The sequence below is a fragment of the Papaver somniferum genome, chromosome 3 (genome assembly GCF_003573695.1).
Source record: "Papaver somniferum cultivar HN1 chromosome 3, ASM357369v1, whole genome shotgun sequence".
In the NCBI taxonomy this organism is placed as follows: Eukaryota; Viridiplantae; Streptophyta; class Magnoliopsida; order Ranunculales; family Papaveraceae; genus Papaver; species Papaver somniferum.
The window spans coordinates 142,187,472-142,206,372 of record NC_039360.1 but is presented as its reverse complement, the minus strand read 5'-3'; the positions used below and the strand labels follow the sequence as shown (position 1 = coordinate 142,206,372).

The 18,901-nt window shown below is 34.0% G+C and overlaps 1 long non-coding RNA gene across 8 annotated transcripts; it reads right to left on the bottom strand.

Moving 5' to 3' along the window:
- Nucleotides 1–12,901: 12,901 nt before the first annotated feature.
- Nucleotides 12,902–18,683, bottom strand: LOC113357563. Of its 8 annotated transcripts, none has more exons than XR_003363697.1 (8): nucleotides 17,675–18,683; nucleotides 16,778–16,946; nucleotides 16,036–16,184; nucleotides 14,941–15,057; nucleotides 14,350–14,486; nucleotides 13,523–13,638; nucleotides 13,092–13,237; nucleotides 12,902–12,960 (listed from the first exon to the last, which is right to left on the bottom strand). It is a non-coding gene; the product is annotated as an uncharacterized LOC113357563 (long non-coding RNA). The 8 variants fall into 8 exon arrangements; XR_003363694.1 differs by lacking the exon at nucleotides 12,902–12,960 and adding an exon at nucleotides 16,405–16,459 and having other exon boundaries at nucleotides 12,973–13,237; XR_003363698.1 differs by lacking the exon at nucleotides 12,902–12,960 and having other exon boundaries at nucleotides 12,973–13,237; nucleotides 14,350–14,504.
- Between the last annotated feature and the right edge of the window lie 218 nt (nucleotides 18,684–18,901).

The window sequence follows — 18,901 nt, the reverse complement described above, 5'->3', positions numbered from 1 at the left end:
ACAAATAAAGAGATTTGGAGAGTTTGAGAAGAGGCAGAGAGTGGATTTGGTTCAAATTTGATTATTGCAGCAAGCAAACGAGTTTTGGTAAGGGTTTTGAGTGAATTTCTTGATGACGAAGAAGAAGACATTGATCTGCTGCTGTTTACCGTGAAATTGAAGAACAATTGGGTGCTGATGCTCAGGCTGAAGTGAAATTGGTGATTATCATGGGTTAGATTGTTGTGCCACTGGAACTGTTGGAACGGCGGTTTGCTGATTGATTTCAGTCAGAATTGCAGATGGGTTTAATTGAAATTATTACAAAAAGCTGGTTGTGTTTGCAATGTTTGTTGGTGGATTTGAAGTTAGGGTTGGAAGTGAAGAGAAATTGAAGAGATGCTTGGAGTTGTAGATGGCAGTGATAGAATTATAAGTGGGGTTGATTTCGATTTGTAATCGACGGTTAATTAAGGTGTTGTTGCTTATGAAGCTGAGACTGAAGTGGAGAACGAGGAGAAATTGCAGCTGTACAGGTCATAGTGAATGATGAGTTTGAGCTGGTGGATATGATTCGCAGCTACAGATGTTGTGAGACAGTAGAGCTTAAACTGAGCTGTGGAGATGGTGATTGTAGCAGAAGGTGTTGGGTCTGGACTGGTGTTGTTTGTTGAATCTACGGAATGAATGTAAAGCTGCAGGAATTGCAGGTGACGGCAGTGCAAGGGCAGTCGTGGTGATGCTGAGAAGAGTTGCAAGAGTGAGCTGTATTACATGGAGAAGGAAAGTTGGTACGCACTGGAGCTGCTGTTATGTGCTGTACTGGGAGGATTGAGTGTGCAGCAGCTGGTAGATGGACTGAAGGTTCAGCTAGTGCTGTTGGTTATGAAGCTAGGCTGTATCGCAGGAATGAATGAGCTTAAGGTCAGACTGAGTTGTAATTTCAGGTGGTGGTTGCGGCTACAAATGGGTGAGAGTGTTGCCATGGGACTGAAGCCGTGATGTTGCTGGTGGTTTCTGGTGTGCAACTGATGTTTCCGGTGCAGCTTAAGATGAACTGGGACTAGTGGTGTTAGGTTTACAGGGATGAATGGTTGGTTTCAGTGAAGCTGTGTGGCAGAGTTGCAGTGTATGAAGTACTGTCAAGACGGAGGCAGTGGTGAATTTAGTTGCAGGTGGAGCTGCAGGTGTTGATGCTAGTAATGGAAATTGCCGCCATTTGACTGGAGCTGCAGGCCATGGAGCGGAGATTGGAACTCAAGGAAGTAAAGGATTGCAGCTAAAGGTTGAATTGGAAGTTGCAGCTGGTAAATGCAAGAGCTGAGTTGCAGGTATAAATGATTTATGGAATGTAGAGTTGATGTTGGCTGGAACTGCTGATGCCATGGAGATTACAAGGCTGTAGAAGGCAGTGATAACCTGTTGGTCTTGTTGCTGATGCATAAATGGTTTGTGCTTAGTTGATTGCAGTCAAGATAAGCTGGAAATGGTGGTGCACAAGCAGGGAATGGAAGTGCTGAATAGATGAATGTTTAGGTTGAATGAATGAGATGAAATTGTGCAGGGAAACAAGCCTGAGACAGGCCGGAAATCAGCAAGAAAACAAAGGGAACTCTGCTGGAATTTCATTCTGCCGAGTTCACTCAGTGATCCGATGCGACTCAGTTGACCCGGTTCGTCTCAGATGGACTTGGGTTGTTTTTACTGGGCTTCACTCATACTGGTTCAGCAACACTTTTGGACGCGACTTATTGAAGGTTAAGGCAGAGAAAGTACATAAAGGGGGATCTCGATTATCGGATCTTATCTCTTCTTCTACTTTTGGTTTTAGGGTTAGAAACATGAGTTTTCTTTTTCTCCTTGTTATGAACTCCTATGCCATGAGTACTTAATTTTACCATTGGTTATGGATTAGTTGGATTTTACAAAGCATGTTTCTTGGTCAATAAATTAGTTTTGTCTCACAATTATCGATTATGATTCACTAGAAATATCGCATGTATGATTGATTGTTAGTTTCGTCAAGTTGCAAATTGGTAGAACTCGTAATCATATCTATTGCTAGTTTAGGGTTTATTATACGTAAACGTGATACACCTTGAATACAAGTGGCATAATTGTGATTATTTCTTGTAGTGATACATCCTAGTAGTCACATGTGATTCATAACCTTTGTTAAATCGGATTAGTGCTTTTACACGTTCGGTTGCTTTGATTGGCCTGATTTCATAAAATTTAATGCATCTAGGGAATTAAACTTGATTAGTGCTTTTACACGTTATGTTGTTCTCTTAGGTAGAATTCATATTCGCACCTTTTAATGTGTTTGTTGATGATAAGAGGAAATTAGCGGGATATTCTTGCGATCAAGATATTCTATGGCCTTTGATAAAAGTTGAGATTAAAATATCAATTCTAGTTATTGTGTAGAAAACATGTTTGTGAATGAAGATGAAATCCGTGACCAATATTTTCTCATCCTTGATTTGATTTGTTTACCTTTATTGTTTGCTTTTATTTATTTTAGTATATAAAAATCAGAAAAATCCCCCCTTGTTTATTTAAGAAACCGAAACATATTGACAACCTAGTCCTCTCTGTGGGAACGATCCTTTCTTACCCTTGCTATATTATATATTTTAAGTTTTGAGAAAGTAATATTATTTTTGACGCATACGACTGCGATCAAATTTTTGGCGCCGCTGCCGGTAGTCACTTGTTTTTGGTTTCTTATTTTCTTGTTTTTAGTTTTGCTTTATTTTCTGGTTTTTAATCTTGTTTTGAGAATCGTGTTTCAGGTACTTATTTCTCATGGATGGAGCACATTGGAACAGTGGATACGGTTTCCAACATTCTCAACAACATGGCCACTTCCAACAATTCCAGGGGTATAATTAAAACCAATTCATTGGCTATGACCAATATTCCATAGATCCTTATGGTTTTCCTCAACAACCTTATTGCGGGTATGTGTGTGAACAACCACAAGGATGGGAGGATTCTTATGCTCGTGAACAAAAAGTCCCTGACTTTCTAGACAAAGTTTCCAACTTTGTACAACAAGAGTTCCAAAAAGATAAAGAGGCTACAGAATAGCAACTCCAAGAACTTCGTGAAGGTATTGCTAACTTACAAAGAGGTATTTATCAAATCAAAGAAGAAAGGTATGAGGAAGAACTTTGCTTTTAAAAACAATAACTATTCTTATGTGCCTGTGGTTTGTGATGAATATTTGATTGATGCTAATGTTGAAAAAGGCCAACCTTTGGGGTCTTTCATTGATAATTGTGTAGTTAACTCAACTCTTGATCTTAATAATGATCATTCACCTATTCAAAAGGACGAGTTTGAGACTAGCAACACTAAATTCAGTGAGAGCCAATCTTATGTTAACTATGAAAGTGATGATGATTATGAATCTACATCGCTTGAAACCAACTCATGGTGACATTTTCCAAAGGTGTACCGCGGAGTCTTTTTGGGATCAAGATGAAGTCGAAGAAGACTATGATGACATTTCTATAGGTAACTCAAGCATTGATATTAATAATGATCAAGAGCCTATTCAAAGGGTGGAGCTTGAGGATGATGCATTTTTGAGTCTTCTAAAAAAGTTCCTTATAGCGAAATTTGGAGCCGCAAAAGAGTATGAGTCTTACAACGAAGAGGAGTGTGTTGAGAATGTGACTGATTTGACCAATATTGTGGAAGACCCAATTGAGCTTGCAAAGAATTGTAATGATGATGTTTATGTCGAGACTTTGGTTAAGGCAGAAACAGATGAAGAATGGTTGCAAGGTTTGATAGAGGACCATGATATAAAAGAGGTGAGTAATTCACTTGAGTTTTTCAAGGATGAAGAGGATTATGTGATACAAGAGATTCTGCAAGGTTTGTCTAACCCTTTGCATATTGTTTCTTCTCCTTTACCTCTTATTGGTTTGAATGTATGTGCTTCGAGAATATTCTTGAATGACTTTGTTTCTCGATTTCCACCATTAGAGAAACTTGATTCTCATACTATGCAGGTTTTGGAACAAGAAACCGTAGAAGTACCCGACTTCTACATTCTTTATACACTTCCAAGTGTGGACAAGAATAAGTGTGGGGGAAACTTTTATCGGTTAATAGATTTTTTTCTGTTTTATATTACTAATATGTGTGCGAAGCTAGTGTTTGCAAAACAGGTGCTATGTGTGGATCCCCAACTTTTCCGATTATTGGTGTATGGAGAATCCGTCTTGCAAGTCGGGCTGACGATTTTAAACCAAGCGCTAAATGGGAGGCAACCCACTGGTTTTGTGTATCTATCTCTATCTTTTTATTCTCAAGTCTTTTATCTTCATTTTTCTTATTTTGGATATTTGCATATCAAAACTCCAACTTTTAGAAATTTTGAATAATTTAGAATAAACACTAGCCTTTCTAAGTAGATGGAATTTTTTCTTGACGATGAGGTATATATATTGGCTGAGTTGGGGTTATATGCCAACTAAATAACTTTTTTAGTGTTTATCCTCTATTGTTTAGAAATAGTTATGAGTTGGAGTATCAGTTTTTATTATGCATTTTATTTTCTTATTGCGTATTTATATCATGTTATGAATTTCCCATCTTGAACTTTAATTTGGATGACTAAATTTTACATTGAGGACAATGTAAAGTTTAAGTGTGTGGGAATGTTCTCGTATAGAGTTTTTAGCCTTGTGTTTATAAAAAAAAAATGATAAACTCCTTAGTCTAGAAACTTGTGCCTTACACTAATGGAAACATCGTGGTTGTAGGAGTTGAGGAACCCATTGGTAGAGTTTATTCATGTGAAAATGAACAAAATATAAAAATAAATAACATGTTAGTTGTCACCATATCTCGGAATCGTCACCGTATCATGTTCTATTTTTATTTTTCCATATTTATCTATTGTCTCTCTAAGTGAATTGGTGGGGCACGAACATCGAATTGTTATCACTGCTAGGATGAAATAGAGTGATTGAGTTACTAAAAAAAAAACAGACAAATTTGACCAAACGTTGTACATAAAAAAAACAGATTGACACTTGGATAGCAATATGTGTGTGTTCTCCCTGTCTCCGTCGCCTAAGCAAGCGTGGAATGCAGGATCCATGGGAATTACCATGTAATGCTGACAAGAATCATGCGCTTGGATCAAAAAGATCCAATCATGTTGTCGATTTAAAAAAAAATCGAAAAAAGAAAAGAAAAAGAAGAATTTTTTTATTATTGTATTGAATAAATCGATCACTGGTTCCCTTGTATATGCCAGTGAATTGATCTAGAATTAAGTTTGTCGACCGCTGGTTCCCTCGTATATGCCAGCTGTGTTGATATTAGAATTCAGACCAGTAGCTCAATCTAATAGGAATTTTAAGTTTGTTTTGGCAGTGACCTTCAGAGAGATATGGGAAACACCGTTCACCTTAGTCAACAGTCCGCCACCATCTACTTTTTATATCTACCTTCTTAATCTTTTCATGTGATTGTAGTTGATTAGATTCCGAGTATTGTGGTTGTGTTCAATTTTCCGAATGAAACTATATTACTAATTTATGAATTTGATTTGAAAGTGGGTATTTCCTCCTGTAATCATTGATAATATGCCAATTAATAAAAATATTTAGTGCCATTCTTAATTTTCACAGGTAGCTGGATTTTGGAAGTAAAGATTTTGTAGGTACACCTCTTGTAAACCTTCACGAGACTATAACTCGTCCACTGGGGACACCTAGGGGTTCAAAGGCCTGTTATTCATGCTAAGAGTAACCGTATGCTCAGCGACATGGAGTTGTATGTATGTTTAAAATTTGTTTTGTTTGATTTGATCGAGGCATGGCATATAAGAATTTATTTTATAGATCGTTAATTAAGATCGTTGAACTTCATGATAATCACATAATCAAATACACAAAGATTAGTTTATACGGAATACCTGATAGCGTTAATCCATCTCACGCCGATCATATTTGGAGCAGCGGTAATACCTTGTGGAGTTCTTGGTTTCTCCTTCTTGACCTCATACGTTATGAATAGTTAAATTCTCGAACCCAATACCGATGGCTATTGTGTTCCTCTTATAGGCAGAAGGAGGACCAAGTTCTTAGGGTTTAGTTAATAGCATTAGATCTCGATCGTCCATCAAAAAAGAGATATTAGGAATAATAATCCCATAAAGGAAACCGAACATAAGTATAGCAATAATCTATTACTAAGATTACTACATGGGCCCAAGGGAATATTTCTAGTCATACAAAATATTCTTACATTCTCCCACTGGTCCATGTGATAATCGAATTAATGGTTAATCATAGAAAACATAAGTGCGTATAATTGCTAATGATCCCTTTATTATATTGTGAATCTTCTCATTATCAGAGTGTTAGATAATGAAAGACCACAAATTAGTGATCCAATACTCCATAATATAACTATTGCCAATAAAGAATTTTTTTTGATAACAACATGAACCAGCATTAAGAAGGTCTCAACAGAGATTGAAAGAAAGTTATTCATGTTGTTTCAGTGATTTTCTTACAAGAATTTATTACATTTTGATATGGAATGGCAAAGACTCGGTTTTAGGTTCACAAATATTATGTGTAATAATTTTGATTAATGGATTGATGCTATGTGAGAAAAAATCATTGGTTGAAAGTCAAGTCTCGGATATTGTTTAATTGCTCGAAAGACACAAATCAGTTGTATATGAAAGTGGGTCTTTCTAACCTAATACGACTGTAATAGCAATTTTAAACGGTATAAAGCAAGACTTATTGCCAAATATTTTACTCTGAAACGATGCATTGATTATAAATAAGTTTTTCTCTCATGTCAAAGAAAGAATTATTCAAAATTATCATAAGTATTATTAGTAGCTCAGTATAACGTAAGAGTTGCATTAATTAAATGTGAAAATAGCCTTTATTAATGATAAATTTTAGAAATCAAAATATGAAATTTAAGCATCCTCCCATAATGGTATATGAAATTCAACAAAACTATAAATGTTTCAAGTTTTGGATGAAATTATTACAGATTTATGCATATACCTCAAGATCAGTGGGAGAAATTCATACTCTTGGTGTTGTATGTTAAGACATACTACCTACAAGTAGTGATCTTGACTTTATGCATATCTCTATATTTTTTGAAACAAATGATATTAATGAAGCTTACCATGTGATAGTAATATCATATGGATTACTAAATCTCTCATATAAGGCATATATCGAATGTTCAAAGAATTTTGAGATAATAACATATTTTATTTCATGTTGGATAGAAGATATAAATTTAATCTTCATTACGTCTTAATTCTGATATGAAACTTATAAAAAGTTGTTGATATGTTAACTAAATGCCTAAAGAATCGAAGTACAAATTACAGGAAAGCTATCAAGAATTTTGAGATACTATTTTTAACTTATGTCTTATAATTAGTTAGCAAACCCAACAAAAGTTGATTGGGTTTCTAGACTTCAATTTTTGTGGATGTATGGATTTTATAAAGGAAGAACCCATTAACAGTAGTTCCACAATTGAGTTTGAATATTTATTACTGCGATACTTAGATACTTAAGGTTTGTCTCTACATTGCTGAAAATTATCGTCTTAGCTTCGCAACATTAAAGCACGATATGATACAAAAGCAACAAAACACATGAACCTTGAGTATATATGCGTGAATTAACCAATTCAGAAACAATACTTGTTCATGTATCACTTAATCACAATTGCATTTGGAGATGCACTTATTGAACAATTACCTTTTAAGACCTATTAAGAAAAGATTAAAATCTTAGGTACGTGGGAGTAATTGATTATTGAATTCAGATAATTTATGTGCTTATTTATGAACACTTATTGAGCTCTTATTAACGTCATTCTGAATTATTTCTGTATCCATGTTTAGTATACACTTATGTGAATGGATGAATGTTAACAGAAATTGTCTTTCTTTTGAAGACATTACTGGACCATTATGATATCCCAATTTAAGGCCTAGTTAAGTAAGTTATTTGTGTTGTGGTACATGGAAGGGAACATGTTGATAACAGGACAATGTGCAACCGCCATGACCCGCATGAGTAGTTTGCTTGATCAAGGTATTATGTTTAACCATTAAATTTTGTTTAGCAATTATGCGCACTTATGTTTTCTATGATTAACCATTAAGTCGATTATCACATGGACCAGTGGGAGAATGTAAGAATATTTTGTATGACTAGAAATATTCCCTTGGGCCCATGTAATAATCTTGGTAATAGATTATTGCTATAATTATGTTCGGTTTCCTTTATGGGATTATTATTATGATTTCTTGAACAGATATATGCACGTACTCCCACTGATTATGCCATCATTAACGAATTTACATTTTCGGTTTCAATAAGTCTCATACTACGGTTAGAATGTTAAAGAATACCATTTGGATTATTTAGGAAAACCAATGAACTAATAATAATTTCCAAATCCAATTTTCCTTCTTTGGAATGTAAGCCCTCACCTCCAACTGAACAGCCATAATTTAAAGGTGATTTAAACTAGGTTTCCAGCCATTCTAGTCCAAAGTGTGTCTTTGAAACTGCTTTACTCGGAAATCTATTTAAATTACACAGTTGTTGAAAGAACATACATTCAATGATATGTGGTCATTATGCATAACTCATCATGCTTCTAACCATTTTCATAAAAGTATGATTTTGCCTTTTGTTATACACCATTATGCCAAGGATAATTTGGCCTTGTGTATTGAGAAACAATTCCAAATTTTTGAAGATACTATGCAAAAGATTTAGGATATTATCCTGTTTTGTAATACGTTTCACAATATTCACCACCTTTGTCAGACTTTATGATTTTCACTTTATCTATAATTGCCTCTCAAATTCAATAATGAATGTTCAAGAAAACATCCATGGATTGGGATTCATAATGCAATCTATAGATTTACGCAGTAATGCGAAAAATTTCCAGGTGATAAACAATTTTATCTTCCAAAAATTGGACCATTAAAAGTCTACAAAATAATCATAATTAACAATTAATAAGAACAAAAGCTGAAATTTATAATAGAGATAAATGACAATTAAGCTTACAGTAGTTACATACCTTCAATAAGATTCTCATGTGGGTAAAACCTTATCAAGGAACAATGTGAGACATGAAAAACATCAGTACATATTTTATATTCTCATAATTCAACATTACGTTTGTTAAATACTATAACTAGAATTACCTGTGGGCAACTCACGTCCTAAAATGTATTAACAAACTCGAATAATTCTAAATATGTTCATCCTAATATAATGTGAATTCTAGTCACCTGTGGGTGGCTATTATTTCACATGTATATGAAATATTTGGATAACCTCAATGCTTGTTTAAACGTATGAACCAAAACTAATTGTGAGCAGCATTGTTCTAATCGTTAAATCAAACTAAAAAAAGGACTCAAAATACACAATAGTTACAAGATAAGAGTTTAGTATCACTGTGGTGATAACTAAACAATCTAGCAAATATGTACAATTGCAAATATCACACTAACTTTTCTTGTGATATTGCACAGTCCCACTCAATAATACGGACATACTTGATCTGATCATAAAATTAGTCGATTATAAACAATTATGAGTAGCCCTAAAACATTAATCACAAAAATTAATCCAAAAAGCATGTCATATAGAAAATATGAAAACATTAACCCCTTAATAGAAAAAATATCCAAACATGACGAACATTTCTTAACCCAAAATTGAGCATTAAGCAAGTCTATAAGTATGTTTCTATAGTAAATTTCATTGAAGAAAAATTCTTTGATGCATCACTAGTTTAATTTGATGCAAGTTTGAAAAATCATGATGAATAACACATATAATGTGGATTAAAATGAAGGGTGTCAGAATAGGCAATGAACATCATATATTTTCACAAATATGAAGGAATTTATCCAAAAATAAACCTTAATTTCTATAGAATATGCAACAAGTTTTGGATAAAACAACATAATAAAAATATTCATATAAATTTAAAAATCCATAATAGGGTAGTCAACTCGATAATGAGTTAATTAACATAAATTTTCTTTTATGCTTTTTATAAGAAATGATGAAAACTTAAGCATAATTTACTTAATCATGATCTTTACTGTTATGTCTAGTAAATGCAGTCTAAATTGACACTCAAGTTAGAAAATGTGGAGAAATGATATTAGACACTCATTAAGACGAAAAAGTGATTCAGATCCATAATGTATAACCAAAAATCATATTCTTAAGTGTCTTCTTAAACATGTGAACTCGAATCACCTGTGGATAATTGGCGTTCTAATACATTTAAGCAAAACAATATAGTAAGCACTTGACAATATAATTATTATGGCCAAAGAAATTGTTTGAAATCACTGTGGTGATCGCCAAACAATCTTAACAATAATGCCATTATCATAATAATTCGATAGTCGCTGAACCTCACCTTTACGGTTTGGCGAATTCCTGCTTACAATGACAATATGATTATTGCTTAAGATAAAAACACCCCAGTATATTGTGGTGATAACTAAAGAGTCTCGACATAATGATCTTGCGGACAATAATCTCGTTTGATAAAAAAAAAAGCGCCGGGAAAAAAAATCCGACCATAATGCACATACACATAAACCATATCATAATACACGCTCAAATCTAATAGTGTGAAAAATAGTTTCATTATAAAATCATTCGATAAAAATCAACTTAAATTGTGCATTAATGTTATCGATAAAGCGGAAGCATATTGGTCGGTTCATATATTTCTTTAAGTAAGACCCCTACATAATTTCTTAGGCTTCATAGAATTTAGTTTTCGCTATAAACTGTTCCATTTATAATTTTGATTCTATAATGATCAAATTTAACCATACTAAGTTTGAACCAAAAAACCATTAGAACGATTCTTTCATTCTTTATATTTTTTTTAATATTGATATCCAATTCAGTGAAAGTCAAAATGAACGGTACACAGTAAGATTCAAAAGTCTATTTTACTATTAACTTGCATGTAAAGTTAGACCCTAAACAAAACTGGACCATATTTAGTATCATAATGAATACAAGCCAGGTAACCTTAGAAAAAATAACAAACACGTTCATTTTTAAGTTGCAGACTTGCAGTTGAAAAATGCATATACATGATTATTGGGCTAGGCCCAATAGATAGTCGGTCAGTTGATTTTAACTTGTGCTTTTGACATGTACATAACCAGTACAGACACAAAGTGATTTCTCAATTCTTACGAGGTGATTTCTCAATTCTTACAAGGATAAGACCCTACTCGGATCTGTTTAATCATTGGATGGGATAAGTTGAGGCAGCTAAGAAGAATCGGTTACATTTTCAATCAATACGGAGAAATTTTAACGTAAGGAAGGCGTCACTTATTTGTATTTTAAATACCCAACTTAATGTGTAATAGTGGGTGCGTTTATGTACGGACCCATTAATGTTTTTACTTTTAAACTTTATCACACAATAAACCACACAGGCCCGGAACGTTAGGTTAACTTTATCAACTTCGAATTTGATATTTTTCAAAAATTAACAAAAAAAAAGAATTAAACCCTAATCGGCCATTTGCTCATCAAGCCCAGGCACACAACGCACTATTGGAATCAAAGTTAAAGAATTTTCTTTTGAGTGTTCGTAATTCAGAGAACATGATTATGCACTTATATTTTAAAGATATTCCATCAATATGCATATTACCAACGGACAATCATGAGTTCTAAACACAAGCTCTAGATGCCAATATAAGAATTTATTTTATAGATCGTTAATTAGTATCGTTGAACTTCATGATAATCACATAATCAAATACACAAAGATTAGTTTATACGGAATACCTGATAGCGTTACCCATCTCACGCCGATCATCTTTGGAACATCGGTAATACCTTGTGGAGTTCTTGGTTTCTCCTTCTTGACCTCATACGTTATGAATAGTTAAATTCTCGAACCCAATACCGATGGCTATTGTGTTCCTCTTATAGGCAGAAGGAGGACCAAGTTCCTAGGGTTTAGTTAATAGCATTAGATCTCGACCGTCCATCAAAAATGAGATATTATGAATAATAATCCCATAAAGGAAACCGAACATAAGTATAGCAATAATTTTTTACCAAGATTATTACATGGGCCCAAGGGAATATTTCTTGTCATACAAAATATTCTTACATGGCAAAGTCCAAGTGTGGGGGAATTTGATAGGTGTGATAAACACCTAGATTTATATCTATTGTTTATGCTTTCTTTGCGAGTTTTCGTGTAAATTATGTAACTTATGTTTGCTTTTGAGTTTTATAGGTGTTTTGGAGTCATTGCAGTAAAAAGAAGTGGAATACGCTCAAATCCAATATTTCTTCTTATCATCTTGAAGAGAACGAAAAGACGAAGCCACTGGTGAAAGAATGAAGTTATTCCGACTTGTATGGGAAATTTATGAGCAAAATCACTAGTTACGCTTGTTAGTTCTTGGGAACTGACGGTACAAGAAGGATTATGACAATTGAAAGGAGATCATTTTTGTGGCCCATATCCAGAAACAGGTGCCTAATCCATTTTTGTGGTCATAACCCTATGAAACTAGGTCAAGGTCATTTAGTTCTTCTCCTCTCAACAGCACTAAGACCACATTCCTACGGAGAAAATACGATTTAGTCCAAAAGCTTGTCAAAAAGTACAATTTAGTCCAGATCGAGTAAACTAGGTACAAATTAGTCCAAAAATTATTTAAAATATGAAAAATACACAAATGACCTTCCTGATTTACAATTTATTCCAAATATTACAGTTTAGTCCAAAGTAACTCACGAAGATGTCATCAATTTTAAATAATATAAAAATAATTGAAAACCGATTTATCTTTTGAACCGCTCATCCAAAATTCACAAACTTTTCTTTATATATTCGGAAAGCTCTTTCCGAGATCTACAAAAAGAGTACCCATATGACTATAATTCTCATTTTTGAAAAATGTTAATTTACACTAGTGTATACAACTTTGTTTAACAGGGAATATAGGCAGTGAGTTAAAGTACTGCATGTTGCATCAACTGTACCTCTGCATGACCTGTAACGAAGATTCAATGAGACATCGAATCCTTGTTCAGGGCGATAAGATGTAATTAGTAACAATCTGCTTCAATAATTGTCTTTCATGCGTTCTCCATTGCGAGTTGCTTATCAAATTTCAATTTTTTCAAAGCTGCAGGAAGTTGATTGTTTAAAACATTATAGATTTTATCAGCACCTGGGCGTCAACAGACAAATACGAATATTAAACAAAAAAAGTAGGCACCACTTTGTACAGATAACAAAAACCAAAGTGTAAAGAAAAATTGCAGTTACGTACATGTCGTCAAGATGTTCTTAGTAAATTTCATCGAAAAAAACATATACAAAACAAGATTCTGGTTATGTTATCCCTTAAGTCACTCCCAATGTATGAGATTGAAGTCCAAATATTGAATATACTAACACTCTTACATACCTGAAATTGAAACGCTAATGCAGCAATCAGACCAACATCAACTGAGTCGTTGGAGTTTAAGCCGTTCATTACCACCTCCATGTAAGACCGCTTTGACATTCCAATAAATGCTTCATCTGTAAGATGAGAATTCATCCACTACTCATTATACAGAATCACTCATTTATACAAAATCACAAAGATCAAAAGTCCAAACCCGGAAACGAAAAAAGATTGTTCACTAAAATTTGATTAAGAGTCCTATTATGGGCTATTATATACACCTATAATTTCTTGTATTATAGGTGTACTAATATGTACACATGTAATTTCTGTCATAACCAACAGTCAGTGATTCATATAAATCCAAGAAATGAAAAAAACATTGTTCACTAAAATTTGATTAAGAGTCCTAGAGTGGGCTATAATGCACACATGCAATTTCTGTGACATATGTACAACAATGTACACTTATACTTCAGCTGTCCAAGCTAACTGTTATATTGGAAGCCTTATATCTGATAGGGAAAAAAAAAACGCCAAGGCATTCCACAAAGCAGATATGTATTCAGGTGAGGTCGAAATTGAAAATAGATGCAATTCAAACTTATTTGATGGGTAATAAAGTCTAAGATGCATCAATCTCGAATCTGAAGTCCAATTTTGGATCGTAATCATATATTGAAAACCAGATCAAGGTCTTCGTAAATTCAAAAACTATGGTGAACTTCAAAAAGAATCAATATGTGCACTACTATGTACACATTGGCAATCAGGTGTACAACTATGTACATTAGCAATCAACATGTGTACAACAATGTACACATTAAGAATCAATATGAAGTTACCGTAGTGGCTAAAGTTGCAAAATTAAGAGCTTGAATTCCGTCACTGACAACCTTATGCACATTGTCTGAAGGCCTCCAAAGAGATGGTGACAGTAACCAAGTTCACCTTCCCAACAGCCCAAGTCCTGAAGCACCCACTGGAAGAAACATGCCGTCTTTCCATCACATTAAGTTAAATTTCAATGGAGCTCAAAAGTTAAACACGAAAAATGTTGAATGAACTTGAATACACATTCGCCAATAAAACTATTCCTCTTACAAGCTAAAATTATATGGTCCACAATTCTCCATGAAAGGAATAAAACAGAGGATTACGGTTAGTGGAAAAACTTAGACCATTAATCTTCTATTAAGTGCTACTCTCAATGTCCAATCCAACATATGTGCTCATAAGGAAATCAATGAGAGATGATCTAGTCATCTAGAAATATTAGAAATCAACTACTATCGTTACAAAATAGGAAAAACTAAACATTTTGAATACCGAACAAACTAACTTTATGGGAGGCAAATATAAATTTTGTACATGTTTATTTATGAACCATCAGTAAGCAAAACAACGAGGAAATGGAAATGCCGGGAACTGCATACCTGTTGGTGGGACCAGGCATGGTAATCTTTTGCATCTTGAAAGAGTATCTTCTTGGTGAACTCAAGCTCTTAGTACCTTTAGTTACCAATTTCTCGTCAACCTATCGCCTATGGTGCCTACATAAAGCTATGATGGTTCATTAACTTTATCCAAACAGTTAACTTTGTTCCTACCCAAACTCGGTTATGCTAATCTCACTTAGAAGTTCATAATTCAAGTTCAAAATCAAATCTTAACAGAGTATGCTAGAGTACAAATATGTACACCTCTAGAAAACCTAACTCTAGCATCCATACCCTCAGGATAGGACATCAATTCATCACAAAGCATACTAGTATGCAAATATATATACCCTAATTATTTAGGGAAGCTTAAGATGTTCATTTTCATGTTTTGGGCGTTGAAATCACCCTAGATCAAAAAATATTTTAGGTAGTCATACTAAAGAAGTTCTCAACAATGAAATATATGGCTTAAGGATGTCCAAAAGAGTGAACAAATTGAAACCAAACAATAAACCAAGTTCTCAACATGTGTGTACAACTATGTACACATTAGTGCTTTTCCTAATTTCTTAGACTTCAAAGTGAATAAAATGTGTACAAATATGTACACCTAAATAATTAACATGTGTACAAATATGTACACATTAATAATTTAAAAACTAAATGTGCAAAAACTAGTAAAGTAAAATCCAAACATTCTATGGTCCTTCTGTACATACAAATTAATGTTCATAGACAGAAAATAGAATCCACTCTCATGTCCTAAGATATAGTAACCATTCAAGCACCCTTTTCTTTTAAATGGGTCTTAGAGTTATTATCTACATAGATGGAATCAAGAGTACTAATGTACGACGATTTTCTTATTATCTGACATATCTTTCATTAATCTTAACAAAGAAATAACCAAGAACCCTTCTACGAATTCAATATATCACATAGGATCTTAAACAAAATCCAGTTCAACAAAAGCTAATCTTGACATTAGACCACTCTAAATCAAGCAAAAACCCAAACCGACAAATAAAAAATAAAAGGTTCGACACTTCAAATCTGAAAACCCCAAATGAGAAAGAAAAAAAAACTGACCTTGACCCGAAGAGTCCTAAATCTGAGCTTTGATGACTATAATTTCAACTTTCACACTCTGAGTGACCTGTTCTTATATGTTCCCTTCTTCGTTACTTTGGCCACCAACATCTCAAAATCTTCTTGTGTTACAACCAAAATTTCAGAACCTAAAAAAAGAAACAAAGCAAAAATGTGAGAGTAATAACGTCAGTAAGCAACCAAACATGATCACCTAAAGAAGTTCTTGATTCAGCAGTACCAAGAAAATATTTTAAAATAAATTTTAAATGAAGTAAGTTTCTTAGAATCAGAACAAGTGTACAACTATGTACACGTTAACAATCACTATGTACACCTATACTTTGAAGAGAACCTGCAAACACTCACCAACACATTTTAATTAAATATAATGCCACATCTTATTTGACGCATGCTCCATCACCTACAACACAGTTTGTCTATAAGCTACATAACACTTGGACTCGATGTAAACAAAAATGTAATGCCTATAAAGGGAATCAAGAAATGTGGATTGTTCACATTGGGCTTCATGTAATGAAAAAAATTGTGAAAGTGGGATCAATCAACCCATGGCAATTATATGGTAAAGATCCACAAATAATGAATATAGAGTCAGAGGTCTGAGAGTGCAATACACATGATGATATGAGTCATAGCTACTCATTTAATATGCTTCAAAAAAAAAACTAATTTAATCAATGTAATTTATTTACTTATAATTTAATTACAAACTACTTACATTGATTATTTTGTTAACCATGGAATGTCTCTGTTGAAGAACAAGGTTGCCGTATGTTGTTGTTGAGTAGTAGTCTTTCGAGTAGCCGTTACGAATCGCATGACTCCTCCCTCTACTCCTGAGCTTCTTGTAACTATCTTTATGATTTTCATTTTCGAATTTCAAAAAACTGAAAATCAACGGTAAAGAAATTCAGACTAGAAAATTTTATCTCGATAATTAGATATGAAGTTAACATCAACGGTATAGATATGAAGACCAAAGCTCATGTACATTACTGTTATTGTGTTCGCAAGAATGACGACATTGGCGAAATGAGTCCAACTTTCTACCTACTGAAATTCTAAACAAACGGTCGCTGACAGGTAACCAGAAGAACTGGTATTTCCATTTACAAGCTAATTTTTAGGAACCATATTTAGAACACGAAAGTGCAGTTTTGGCCTGTACTGATCAACCGAGAATTTGGCAGAGACAACAAAATAGTAGTATTAGATAGTAATGGATACTATGTAACGCCATCTACAGCTGAAATCCTAAGTTTGCTAACCCATATTATATGATGACGCCGTTTATAAGTTTGACAGACATTTACAGACGTGTTTATGCATTATTATTACTTTTTTTACCAATATGTTAACAACTCACAATCCCCAAAGTATGATTCCAAGGTGGACTACTCATGAATTCATTCTTTTGAGTTTTAATGCATCCAGAATAACTAAAAGTCTAAAACCACTTGGACTATAATCTTTAGAGAGACCAGTTGTACGTAATTGATATCTTTAAATCATTTGTGCACGGATTGCTTGATAAAATGAAATGAATAGAAATTAACAACAAATTTTTTCTAACGTATCTACATGAAGTAATTAAGAAATCGAGAATGAAACTTACAGTGTATTCATCGGAATCTTGCTGGTGGATTTGTGAGGCGACTTTAAGATGAGATACAACAGAGCTTAATTTGGAGAATTGCATTGAGTATTGACGAAAATGCGAGAAATCATCTGATTTTTCATCACCATACGGATAATCTTCAGAACAAGAGAATTTACAGTCAGATTCAATGTCATTAGGTTTTCGATTCGTTGTTGATTCTGAATTGGAGAATTCCACTTGAACATTATAATAATCTCTCGATACTTCTGAGTATGTTGACGTCTCCGACGCTCTAATTTCATCTTATTTTACTCCAGCGATTTGAAATTCATCTTTCAATTCCGAAGAAAAGTTAACAAACGAAATCTCTGAAACATTATCTCCTTGAATTTCCACCGATATTTTGTTATCGCTCAAAATCACTCTCGGTTTCTCTCTCAGTCAGTTTCTCCAAATTCTAAATCTGAGATCTAAAATAAAGAAAACTCGTTCATATCTATGACTCTCTTGTAAGGAAGGGTAATTCTGGTACCGAATTTTCTTGAATTGGTACTGGTTTGGACTAACTCGATAAAATTCTGGACCAAACTGTCAAATCGGTGTTTTTTTGGACTTACGAGTACTAGGCCTGAGGAGCCTGGACTAGGGTGTAAAAGTCCCAACTAATATGAGATTAAACGTCAATTTCTACCAGTCCTACTGATGTCGGCAAGCCATGGTTCACGGTGTGAATAGATCCTGAGATATGGAAGATTGAAGAATTCAAGTTGAGCTTCAACATAGGACAAATAAAGAGATTTGGAGAGTTTGAGAAGAGGCAGAGAGTGGATTTGGTTCGAATTTGATTATTGCAGCAAGCAAACGAGTTTTGGTAAGGGTTTTGAGTGAATTTCTTGATGACGAAGAAGAAGACGTTGATCTGCTGCTGTTTACCGTGAAATTGAAGAACAATTGGGTGCTGATGCTCAGGCTGAAGTGAAATTGGTGATTATCATGGGTTTGATTGTTGTGCCACTGGAACTGTTGGAACGATGGTTTGCTGATTGATTTCGGTCAGAATTGCAGATGGGTTTAATTGAAATTATTACAAAAAGCTGGTTGTGTTTGCAATGTATTGTTGGTGGATTTGAAGTTAGGGTTGGAGGTGAAGAGAGATTGAAGAGATGCTTGGAGTTGTAGATGGCAGTGATAGAATTACAAGTGGGGTTGATTTCGATTTGTAATCGACGGTTAATTAAGGTG